Source organism: Apium graveolens, chromosome 8, assembly GCF_009905375.1.
Source record: "Apium graveolens cultivar Ventura chromosome 8, ASM990537v1, whole genome shotgun sequence".
NCBI classification, from domain to species: Eukaryota; Viridiplantae; Streptophyta; class Magnoliopsida; order Apiales; family Apiaceae; genus Apium; species Apium graveolens.
The window spans coordinates 47,781,554-47,793,870 of NC_133654.1; positions in this window are offsets into that span (position 1 = coordinate 47,781,554).

Consider the following 12,317-nt stretch of genomic DNA (forward strand, 5'->3'; position numbering starts at 1 on the left):
TATTTTAATCCAATTAAAATTCTGAAAATCCTTAATATTAATTCAGAACTAATTAATCAATTAATTAAATTAATCAATAAATTAATCTTTGCAGATATAATTTATTTTCTTAATTAAATTATATGACTTAATTAATTAATAGAGAATTAATATTAATCTTGAGCAGCAACCATTCTTCTGAAAATCTTCTTATGAAAATCACTGAGAATTATGAATTAATTCCACCACTTCAATGTTGACACTCGATGTACTGTCTGGTTCATGAGTGACTAACTTCCATGATGTTTCTTCATGTCTTGACTTTGATACTTGATTTTCTTTAGATTAAATCCTTGTAATTATCTGATACCCTGACGAGATCTGTAACACCCCCAGATCCGGGGTCGGGGATCCGGGTCGTCACGGTCTTTCTTTCCACAATATCACTTCACTTAATTAATAATAAACAACCTTATGATGTGACCCCACACTAACACACACCACAACCCGTTATAGTCTCAGAGATGAAATTTAAATAAGTACAAGTCTTTGAATCCACAATTTAAAAGTTATTACAACCCAAAACGATTACTTGATAAATTTACAGTTAATTGCCATTATCTGCCACAAGTTATAATTATACATAATTGATTCTCAAAAGTAGATGGTCTGATCTACAATAGATCTACCTCTGCAGCTATAGCAGCTACGACATCATCGGGAAGACGCGGGACGCTTCCCACGCGCTTGCGCTGGGTCTGGTGGAGTCTGGCCATCTTTCCTAATTGTTGTTGTGTGATGAAGAAATAAAGCAAGAGTGAGCCTTCAACTCGCAAGATAATACATAGTGATAACAATAATATAAGTATCTAAATGGATACTTACTAAAATCTTTTACCAAGTGTAAGATAATTACTTACTAGATATAAGTAAAAACAAGGGATGAAGTTACCAAATACTTCACTATACTTATATCATTTAAAAAGCTGCTTGAACTACCACTGTTCAAAGTATAATGAGCTTTCAACAGTTCATCAGATAGATGAGACTACAAGACAAGATTTGAATAGATTAAATCTTTGAAATTTTATTAAAGGAAATGAATTCATGATATACTTCATTAAGTTCTGATATATATATATATATCCACATATACATCTTCTTTATACAATTTCCTGAAAACCTCTGTCATGTAAAGTATGAACAGAGTTGCAATATCCAATAAATTTGGAAAGGAAAAGAATTTTGGCATAAACCAGATATCTTGCTGATCAGGCAAAGATACCCATAAGTAACCTTTTCTACTAGTAGATGGACGAATTCCCCACTGGTCATCACCCTGGTCGTAATAGGACCTTATGCTGGACTGCCACTCAGCCACTTATGCATTTGATGGACTCCCACTGAGCCACTTACACTATCATGGACGCCCACTGAGCCCATGTTACTTATGCCGACTCAATAGATGGACTTACTTCCCGAACATTGGGTAAGTAATCAATTCATTTACCAAAACTGCAACCGTGTTGCGAATATAAAATACACCACAGAGCCGGATCCCTCAGGTTTTGAGCGAGTATTTAAATCCCCTTAAAAAGGAAGATCTTAAATATAAAAATGAGTTTTGGGATCCGCTCTAACTTTTAAAAATCATTTTGAAGACTCGAAAACACTTTATAGAGTGTTTGGAGTAAAGCTGATTTAATGAAGTAAATCAGTCCCCAGAATATTTAGAAAATGACTGAATATTATTATTTAAATAATATTCCCATAAAGAATAATCTTTATAAAAATAATTGAAGTAGAAGTATTAAAACTTATACTTGAAACGAGTATTAAATACCCAAAGATATACTTATATGAAAGTACTATCTTTATTTGAATAATCGAAAATAAGTTTGATTATTGACACCTTATTCTTTAATAAAATAAAGAATATATCTCAGCAAATAATCGGAGTCATAGATCCTCAAATGAATATTCAAATAATATTCACTAAATAATATAAACTGAGTCATAAGCCCTCGAATGAAGATTCAAATAATATTCAATAAATAATATAAAAGAGTCATAAGCCCTCGAATGAATATTCAAATAATATTCAGATAATAAAATAAAAGGAGTCATAAGTCCTCGAATGAATATTCAAAATAATATTCATTTAATATAAAGGAGTCATATGCCTTCGAATAATATTCGAAATAATATTCAATAATAAAATAAAGTTGAAGTTATCGAATAAACCTTATTCGATTAATAGTTTTGAAAACTATGACCATATATATATATATAAGTATATATATATATATTTATATCCATATATACAAAATCTACTCGGGATCCTCGACTCCCGGTTTTAGAAAATATTTCCACCTTTGGGTCCCTATACTAAGGGTATATGCAAATTACCGCTATCATCTAGCATAGGTATTATCAACGGAATCAACAGATATATATGGAAAGAATATGAAACAGGCATGCATATATATATACCATAGCAGCATGCTTCAATATATTGCAACATTTGCTATTTAACCAACATGCATCTATCGCAAGATAATGCAAATACATATATTCATCACAACAACAATTATAACGGGTAGAAAACTTGCCTGAGCGACTGGGGGTTACGAATGGCTCGGAACGAGTCTGGTAACCTATAAACAACAAGTAAGTTGGAATTAAACCAAAGTCACTTGTAAATCTATTCTTTAACTAACTTAGACTCTAACGCTTGTTTTGCGCTTACTGATTCGCTTAAGTCACTCGGGTACCCTCGGCTCCACCATTTTTAATAATTTAACCTTTACGAGTTTTAAAGCGATTCCTTCGCGAGTGTCTTACCAACTGCCTAACAAACTTACCATAAATGTTTCATACATTAATTAACCCTTTTTGGTCTTTAACCTATGTTTCAAAGTAAGGCGAGGGGAAAAGTTTCGTTCGCGAAACGCCGTTACTTGAAACGGTCGTTTCTCCTAAACCGTGCATCGGAATCGAACGAACTACATATCAAAACGCTCGTAACATGAGCTATCTAAACATGGCAGTGGTCATAATCTAGCAGGGGGTTCTCGGGTCCTAATGCTATGCACAAAAACAGTCTAAAGAAAATCGGACGTTACGACGGCTATATTTACGTGATTTCCCAAATTTAAACCATTCAAAACCAACCACAATTCAACCCCAAATCAATCATACAACCAACATCCATCCAAACCACATCATAACAGCCCCAACAATCCACATTAACCATTTATACTTATTCCCCACATGAACTAAAAGCTTTACTTAGGTTCTTTAACTAATTATCAAGATTTACAACTCCAACAATACCACAAAACCAACTAATCTCTACAACTCAACCAAACTTCAAACAATCAAGCATCATGCTTCACATATACTATATCAAACATATTCAATCCTAATTACTCAAAACTAAAGCTAGGGTTTGTAGTTTATACCTTCCTTGGAGAGTGGAGAATCAAGAGAATGGCTTGGAATCACCCTTAAAGTCCTTATCCAAGCTTAATCTAAACAAAACTTCAAGAACACAAATTTTATTTCTTGAAAAACACTATTCACCATCTTCTTCCATGATTTATAGAAAAAGATTGGCTTGGAATTAGAAGCTTAAACTTATAGGAAGTATGTAACTATCCATGTGGAAGCTTAGATAATTACCTTGCTAAATAGTAAGTGGTGGAGCTTGGATCTTCAATTTTTAAGAAATGGGCTGAGAGCTAGCTTGGGAAGAAAGAGATTTTTGTGTTTTGTTTGATGAAAAATGAAATGTTTGCTTGGTTGGTTGATTTTTGTGTTGTTTTTAGTTAATTACCTTGTTGCCCTTGATTTTGTGTGGTTAAAAAAGTCACCACATCTCCTTCCTTCCCATGTCATGCTTGTGTCATCCTCATGATGTCATCCTCCCCTCCTTGTCCTCTTCTCATTGGTTGGGTGACATCATCCTCTCTAATCCCTTTGATTAACTTCCTAATTGTTTGCCTAATGACCGCTGATCTGTTATACGGTTCGCTTAACTTTCGTTTTCGTTTATCGTTTGAGGGATCATACCCGGGATCTTATTACTTAGGTTCCCTTAACCTTTCTCAATATATTGTATTCCTTTTATGATCCTCTCTTATAATCCTTTAATTTAAATCCTTTTTATCCTGTTACCTTATACTCAATTCTTTCCGTATCTATTGGATTTCCGGGAAAAATCAAAGTGTTCGGAATTGGATTCTGACGATCTTTACATACACTTATATACCACATAGAGTACTAATAATATCCCATAAGATCAATAACAAAACCCCTACATAGCGTGGCATGAAAATTTTTCTCATTCAGCAAAAACACTATTCATAAGGGTTTAAAAAATTTCCAAAAATTGGGGTTATTACAGTCTCCCCTCCTTAAAAGGATTCCGTCCCGGAATCAGATAGAAAACAGTTGGGGATGCTTTTCTAGCATTGTGCCTTCTAACTCTCTAGTCAATTTTTCCCCATTGTGGTCCTACCACCAACTCTGCCTAGTTTGATAATCCTTCTCCTAAGCACTTGTTCCTTTTCACTCTATAACCCTTCCTGGTTGCTCCATATAGGTTACGTCGGGTTGCATATCTATGCGCTCATATGCCTCTATTTATCTGGCATCTGAATTACACTTCCTTAACATTGATACGTGAAACACGTTACGACCTGCTACATGTTCGGGGTTAGGGCTAGCTCATATGCTAACTTCCCAAACGTCTTAATATATCCAAGGGTCCAACAAATTGTAGACTTAGCTTTCCTTTCTTTCCGAACCTCATCAATCCTTTACAAGGGATACCTATAACATTACTAGGTCCCCTATTTCATACTCTTTATCCTTTCGTGTCAAATCAACATACTTATCATGTCGATCTTGGGCTACTACCAGCCGTCCTCTGATTAGATCTATCATATCCTTGGTCCTTTGGACTACTGCGGGTCCGAGCATCTTGCGCTCTACAACTTCATCCTAACATAAGGGAGATCGACATTGTCTTCCCTCAAGGATCTCATAAGGCGATATCTCAATACTGACATATGATCTATTATCGTAAGAAAACTCAATCCGCGTTATGTGATCATTCCAATTTCTTTCAAGTCTATTGCACAGACTCTCATTATAGCTTCTAGCATTATAGCTTTTGCTTCTTAATACCCATTCTTTTCCAGTTCGTAATCGCTACTACCTTCCGTTCCTAATATTATACGGGTCATACTTTTGCTCGCTAGCGTTCTATAACCTTTTAGTAACCACGTCAACCTTAGTATCACGAATGTGTTTCCATTCCGCATACTACCACCACTTTATTACTCCTTTTTCAGTTGTTTCTATTTTCCAAAATTTGATCAATCATATAGAAGTAAAGGAATTTGTTGAGAGATCACTATGATCATGAACACTTGTTACATTGCATAGTTAGTACAGAAGGTGGCCAGCCTTTAGTACTTGATAAGCAATTAAACAATAGTTGGTATCCTACTCGGCTTCTATCACACAGATAGATAGTCATTCGGCAATACCTCCCCTTCTGGAAGGGTTGTTCTTCTCAGCTTACATGAAATGAAAAGAAGAGAAAAGAACGAACTGAAGAGAATTGTATATTCATAAAAAAATTTATTGCCATAAAATATCTGGCTTGGAATCTACCTCTGAACTATAGAGGTTTGTCATAGGAGAACAAAACATATACATATTTATATCAACATCAAGTATTATAGCATCGTATTTCACATGCCTAAATATTTTTGCCATTCCGTCCATCATTCTATGGACCCATGCTCTTCCTCGAGCTTATACACAATCACCTTTGAAACTCCCTCGACATCGAAAATCGAATCTGGGATCTCATTCTATACATCATCGTTACTAGAATTCTATGCTTGCACCGCAACCTTCCTCGTATAATAATACGACTCTCTATTGATAAGAAAGAATAATTATTCACTAGGTAGATACTCTACTTAATTAGTCTATCAATGATAACTTATACACTACCACGATCCGATTAGTGGTACTCAATCTCAACACCCATTCCAATACAACTCTCATGGTTGTAATCAGCTCACTACTCGCAGAATCATTGCTGCCTTACTATGGTCCACCACTGACCTACTGTCGTCATTCACTTTTCCATAAAATCTTAATATCTAACCATACGGAGTCCATACATGTCGTATCAAATCATTCTAAGGAGGTAACATAATCACCATTCCAGATTCATGAAGAACACTCCTGATCCTGACATACATACATGACATGAAGCAGATAAAATTGCAGAAGAGTTTCAATCAAAGCAACGATAGCAGGTTAATACCATTCTAAATCATATGCCTTAAATAGAAGACTTACTCAAAGGTTCGTCTAGTCCTTTTTGAAACATGGTCCTGGCTTATCTCAAGATAGGACCTTCTAAGATAGATAGCCCGTTCATGGCGATTACACGAATTAAACCTTTACCAACTACTATTACGGTTGGGTATTGCACAGTCATCAGAAGGAATGTCAATCTTCTAAACCATAATACAACCTTCACAGCTTTAACCATCATCACTGTATTCTTTGGCACAAGCGCCTACAATTATCCTTTTACCGTTAAAGTGTCGGCCACCTCTTTGGCCTTTCCTGATAGTAATAGTTCCTTATAATCAATGTCTTTTAACCACCTTCAACTAAATTTTCTACCTCATTTCCATCACAGCTGATGTGAAGTTGTTTTCATTAAAATCTAATGAGTAAAAAAAAAATCACCATTTTTTTTCCATAAGTTATTGCCTCAGTCTTTAGAGGTTAATCACTGTCACGACTGACTCTCAATTATACTTAGAACATCTTTTATCTTAAGTCCTAATTGCCCTGAACAATTTCGACCATTACTGGTTCGATCCATACCTTCTCGTGGTTTAACACGTGCCTCACTTGGCATCAATAAAATTACGTCATATTTCCTTTATCAACAATTCTATTCTTGAGAAATTTGAATATTACCTATCTCCTTGTAAAACCTCTAAGGTTATCCTTCAATCGTTCCTCCTGTATTCCCTAGATACAGGGCATATCACAATACCATTTACTAATAGTAGAACCATTGTCTATATACTTCTGAAAAATTTCTCCACTGATTCTTAAAGGTTGTTGTTACCTTAACCCTTTCCCAATCATACTGTCACAACTCATACTGTCCCTATTAAGGGTGACATGCCAACCTTTATGCAGTCCCCTAGGATTCATTTTAAGTTACCAATGTTCTATCCTTAATTCCACCTTTAAAAGGTACCTGCATCCTTCCACGGATAAATCAAGTCATATATCCTTGATAGATTATCTTATTCATCATTCCCACCTCGATAGTCTATACCTAACTTCATACTAGCATCCTTATTCAAATTGAGGTCAATCCATATGGCCTCCAAAAGATAACAATGGTCATCCGCTTTTCTTTCCTGATTTGGTAATGATAACATGGATGTTCTGGAAGATATTGGTCATGTTCAACGTGAACTTCTTCTTAATAATTCCTTATTTACTTTTGTTGTTTATCTCAACAGTCACCTCAATGTTGGGATATCTCTCATACCTGGCGTCTCCCTTCCTGAGTATCGAGCCACCGGTCTTACATTTCACATTCTTGAAGGTCAGTTCCTTCATCCAATTTTCTTAATTTCTTACTTCCTTGTCTCCTTAGTCTATCCGCGTCTCATTATTTACCCTTCGAATTATCTCAAGGTTTCATTGAATTCTCCCAACTTACAGGGGATAATTATATATGTATCTCTTATGCCTTCAACCATCTATTTTAACTCATGATGAATCACCCTCATCCTGACAATTTCATACTTTTCTATGTCTATTGCTACGAGTCTTTAGGGTTTCCTCATACCCAACTCCCTTATCATACCTCAAACTCTATTGCCTTTATATTCCTTTCCACTTCAGTTTCTTTTTTTTTATTCTCCTTTCTCTTATCATTATTTCATGAACTAACACAACATAAGTATTGATTCCAAACATCCCGTCATTCTGGATTCGTGTCCTCAGAACGAATCTTGATAACTTTTACAACTTAGATTCATAATTCATCATACTCATCCACTTTTGTTCTAGCTCCAAAGCTTTTACACTATCTCCTTATCTTTGGGAATTACTTTCCCGAAAACAATTGACTGAACTTAAATTAGTTTATTCTAACCTCTGGCTCCGTGCCTTTCTTGGTCTTTCACCGGCGGGTGGTCTCTCTCTTAGGAGGGTAAGTGACAAAAATAGTCTTTTGTGGTTCATCAATCATTTTGAATCTCAAATGATTCCTATATTTCCTTTAGCCAGGCTCATGCCTTGGCTGGGTCAGCTTGTTCCTTGGAACTCTGAGAGCTTAGCGACTTAAAGGTCATGAAAGAATTTCCTACCGCATTGTTCCCTCAAGGTGGTGGTTGGGGATAATAGTCTAAGTTCTGTCTAGACAGGTCCATGAATTGCCGTATAGGAGTATCGTCTCGGGTCTCCTTTCCTTACTCGACTTTATGTTTCCTTAGTATGAAATGTTTCATCCTACTCCCCATAATTGGGGTCATCTTTTAATTTAAAATCCTCATTTTCCACTCCATTATGTCATGGGTTCCTTCTATCTTGATGGCGACCTCCCTGACTATCACGTTCAGGGTTTGCTCTAACTCTTATTCCTCGAACTATGACTTTCATCTAAGATCTCATCTTTAAGCTCTTGAACATTTGGAACCCAAATTCTATAGGAATACCTCATTATTCCCTTATCATCTTTCTCGGTATTAATCTCATATCTATTTGTTGGCTCTCTGCCTTCATTCATCACTTTTACTGGCACAATATGTTCTTTTCCAATAATTCGGGCTGTATTGCAATCTCAAACAACTTTTCGGTACCGGCTCCGGTTACCTTCACTACTATTTCCAAAATCTCTTATAAACTCTCCCAAAGACATTATCATCTTGAGTCTCTCCTTTTTACTAAGGGCATCAGCCACCACATTGGCTTTCCCTGAATGATAAAGAATCTCCCAATCATTATTCCTGATTAGGTCTAACTGCCTCCTCTGGCATATGTTGAGCTCTTTCTACGTGAAAATGTACTAGAGCACTTATGGCTTAGGTAATTCTCGCACTTCTCTCCAAACAAGTAGTGCCTCCAATCTTTAGGGTAAAACTATTGCCACGAGCCTAAGCTCATGGGCGGGGATATCGAATTTCATATTACCTTAATTGTCTTGACATGTACACGATTACCTTACCGTGCTGCATAAGCACGCACCCTAAGCCCTTGTGCGAAGCGTCACTACCCTTCACAAAATCTCCTTTTCCATCCGGCAACGCCAGCATAGGGGCCATCACCAACCTCTGCTTCAGTTCTTGAAAGCTGTTCTCGCATTTCTCTGTCCATTCGAACTTCTCAGTCTTACGAGTAAGCCGCGTTAAAGGGGCTACTATCTTCACAAACTTGAACGAACCTCCGGTAGTGACCGGCCAATCCTACCTCTGGTAGTCGACCTAACCATGGTCATCAATTCATCAGTGGTCCTTTATCCAATCTTGTCAGGTTCCTCCATGGGATCCTCCTCAACAACTATCCCTTCTAGGACAACCTCCTCAACCGTTACATCCTCAATATCAACATCATCCGGTCCTGCGTTAGGACGCTCTATCGGATCCATAATCTGATCTCCAATGAGTAATAAAACAACATCGCGTTGTTGCTCCTCAACCTCAGGGTTCGGAGTCCCGCTACTATATACGATAACGAACTACGCTTCTATCGCTACATTTATAAGGGTTCCCATAAGGATTTTAACTGTCAGTACTACGTTAGGTAGTCCGACTATGAACTTGGCAAGAGTTCTTATTATCTTAGTGAACTTATTATCTTAACGTCCCATCATCTCTGAGGTTTATAACGCTTAGCTCTGATACCACTTCTGTAACACCCCCAGATCCGGGGTCGGGGATCCGGGTCGTCACGGTCTTTCTTTCCACAATATCACTTCACTTAATTAATAATAAACAACCTTATGATGTGACCCCACACTAACACACACCACAACCCGTTATAGTCTCAGAGATGAAATTCAAATAAGTACAAGTCTTTGAATCCACAATTTAAAAGTTATTACAACCCAAAACGATTACTTGATAAATTTACAGTTAATTGCCATTATCTGCCACAAGTTATAATTATACATAATTGATTCTCAAAAGTAGATGGTCTGATCTACAATAGATCTACCTCTGCAGCTATAGCAGCTACGACATCATCGGGAAGACGCGGGACGCTTCCCACGCGCTTGCGCTGGGTCTGGTGGAGTCTGGCCATCTTTCCTAACTGTTGTTGTGTGATGAAGAAATAAAGCAAGAGTGAGCCTTACAGCTCGCAAGATAATACATAGTGATAACAATAATATAAGTATCTAAATGGATACTTACTAAAATCTTTTACCAAGTGTAAGATAATTACTTACTAGATATAAGTAAAAACAAGGGATGAAGTTACCAAATACTTCACTATACTTATATCATTTAAAAAGCTGCTTGAACTACCACTGTTCAAAGTATAATGAGCTTTCAACAGTTCATCAGATAGATGAGACTACAAGACAAGATTTGAATAGATTAAATCTTTGAAATTTTATTAAAGGAAATGAAGTCATGATATACTTCATTAAGTTCTGATATATATATATATATATATATATATATATCCACATATACATCTTCTTTATACAATTTCCTGAAAACCTCTGTCATGTAAAGTATGAACAGAGTTGCAATATCCAATAAATTTGGAAAGGAAAAGAATTTTGGCATAAACCAGATATCTTGCTGATCAGGCAAAGATACCCATAAGTAACCTTTTCTACTAGTAGATGGACGAATTCCCCACTGGTCATCACCCTGGTCGTAATAGGACCTTATGCTGGACTGCCACTCAGCCACTTATGCATTTGATGGACTCCCACTGAGCCACTTACACTATCATGGACGCCCACTGAGCCCATGTTGCTTATGCCGACTCAATAGATGGACTTACTTCCCGAACATTGGGTAAGTAATCAATTCATTTACCAAAACTGCAACCGTGTTGCGAATATAAAATACACCACAGAGCCGGATCCCTCAGGTTTTGAGCGAGTATTTAAATCCCCTTAAAAAGGAAGATCTTAAATATAAAAATGAGTTTTGGGATCCGCTCTAACTTTTAAAAATCATTTTGAAGACTCGAAAACACTTTATAGAGTGTTTGGAGTAAAGCTGATTTAATGAAGTAAATCAGTCCCCAGAATATTTAGAAAATGACTGAATATTATTATTTAAATAATATTCCCATAAAGAATAATCTTTATAAAAATAATTGAAGTAGAAGTATTAAAACTTATACTTGAAACGAGTATTAAATACCCAAAGATATACTTATATGAAAGTACTATCTTTATTTGAATAATCGAAAATAAGTTTGATTATTGACACCTTATTCTTTAATAAAATAAAGAATATATCTCAGCAAATAATCGGAGTCATAGATCCTCAAATGAATATTCAAATAATATTCACTAAATAATATAAACTGAGTCATAAGCCCTCGAATGAATATTCAAATAATATTCAATAAATAATATAAAAGAGTCATAAGCCCTCGAATGAATATTCAAATAATATTCAGATAATAAAATAAAAGGAGTCATAAGTCCTCGAATGAATATTCAAAATAATATTCATTTAATATAAAGGAGTCATATGCCTTCGAATAATATTCGAAATAATATTCAATAATAAAATAAAGTTGAAGTTATCGAATAAACCTTATTCGATTAATAGTTTTGAAAACTATGATAATATATATATAAGTATATATATATATATTTATATCCATATATACAAAATCTACTCGGGATCCTCGACTCCCGGTTTTATAAAATATTTCCACCTTTGGGTCCCTATACTAAGGGTATATGCAAATTACCGCTATCATCTAGCATAGGTATTATCAACGGAATCAACAGATATATATGGAAAGAATACGAAACAGGCATGCATATATATATACCATAGCAGCATGCTTCAATATATTGCAACATTTGCTATTTAACCAACATGCATCTATCGCAAGATAATGCAAATACATATATTCATCACAACAACAATTATAACGGGTAGAAAACTTGCCTGAGCGACTGGGGGTTACGAATGGCTTGGAACGAGTCTGGTAACCTATAAACAACAAGTAAGTTGGAATTAAACCAAAGTCACTTGTAAATCTATTCTTTAACTAACTTAGACTCTAAC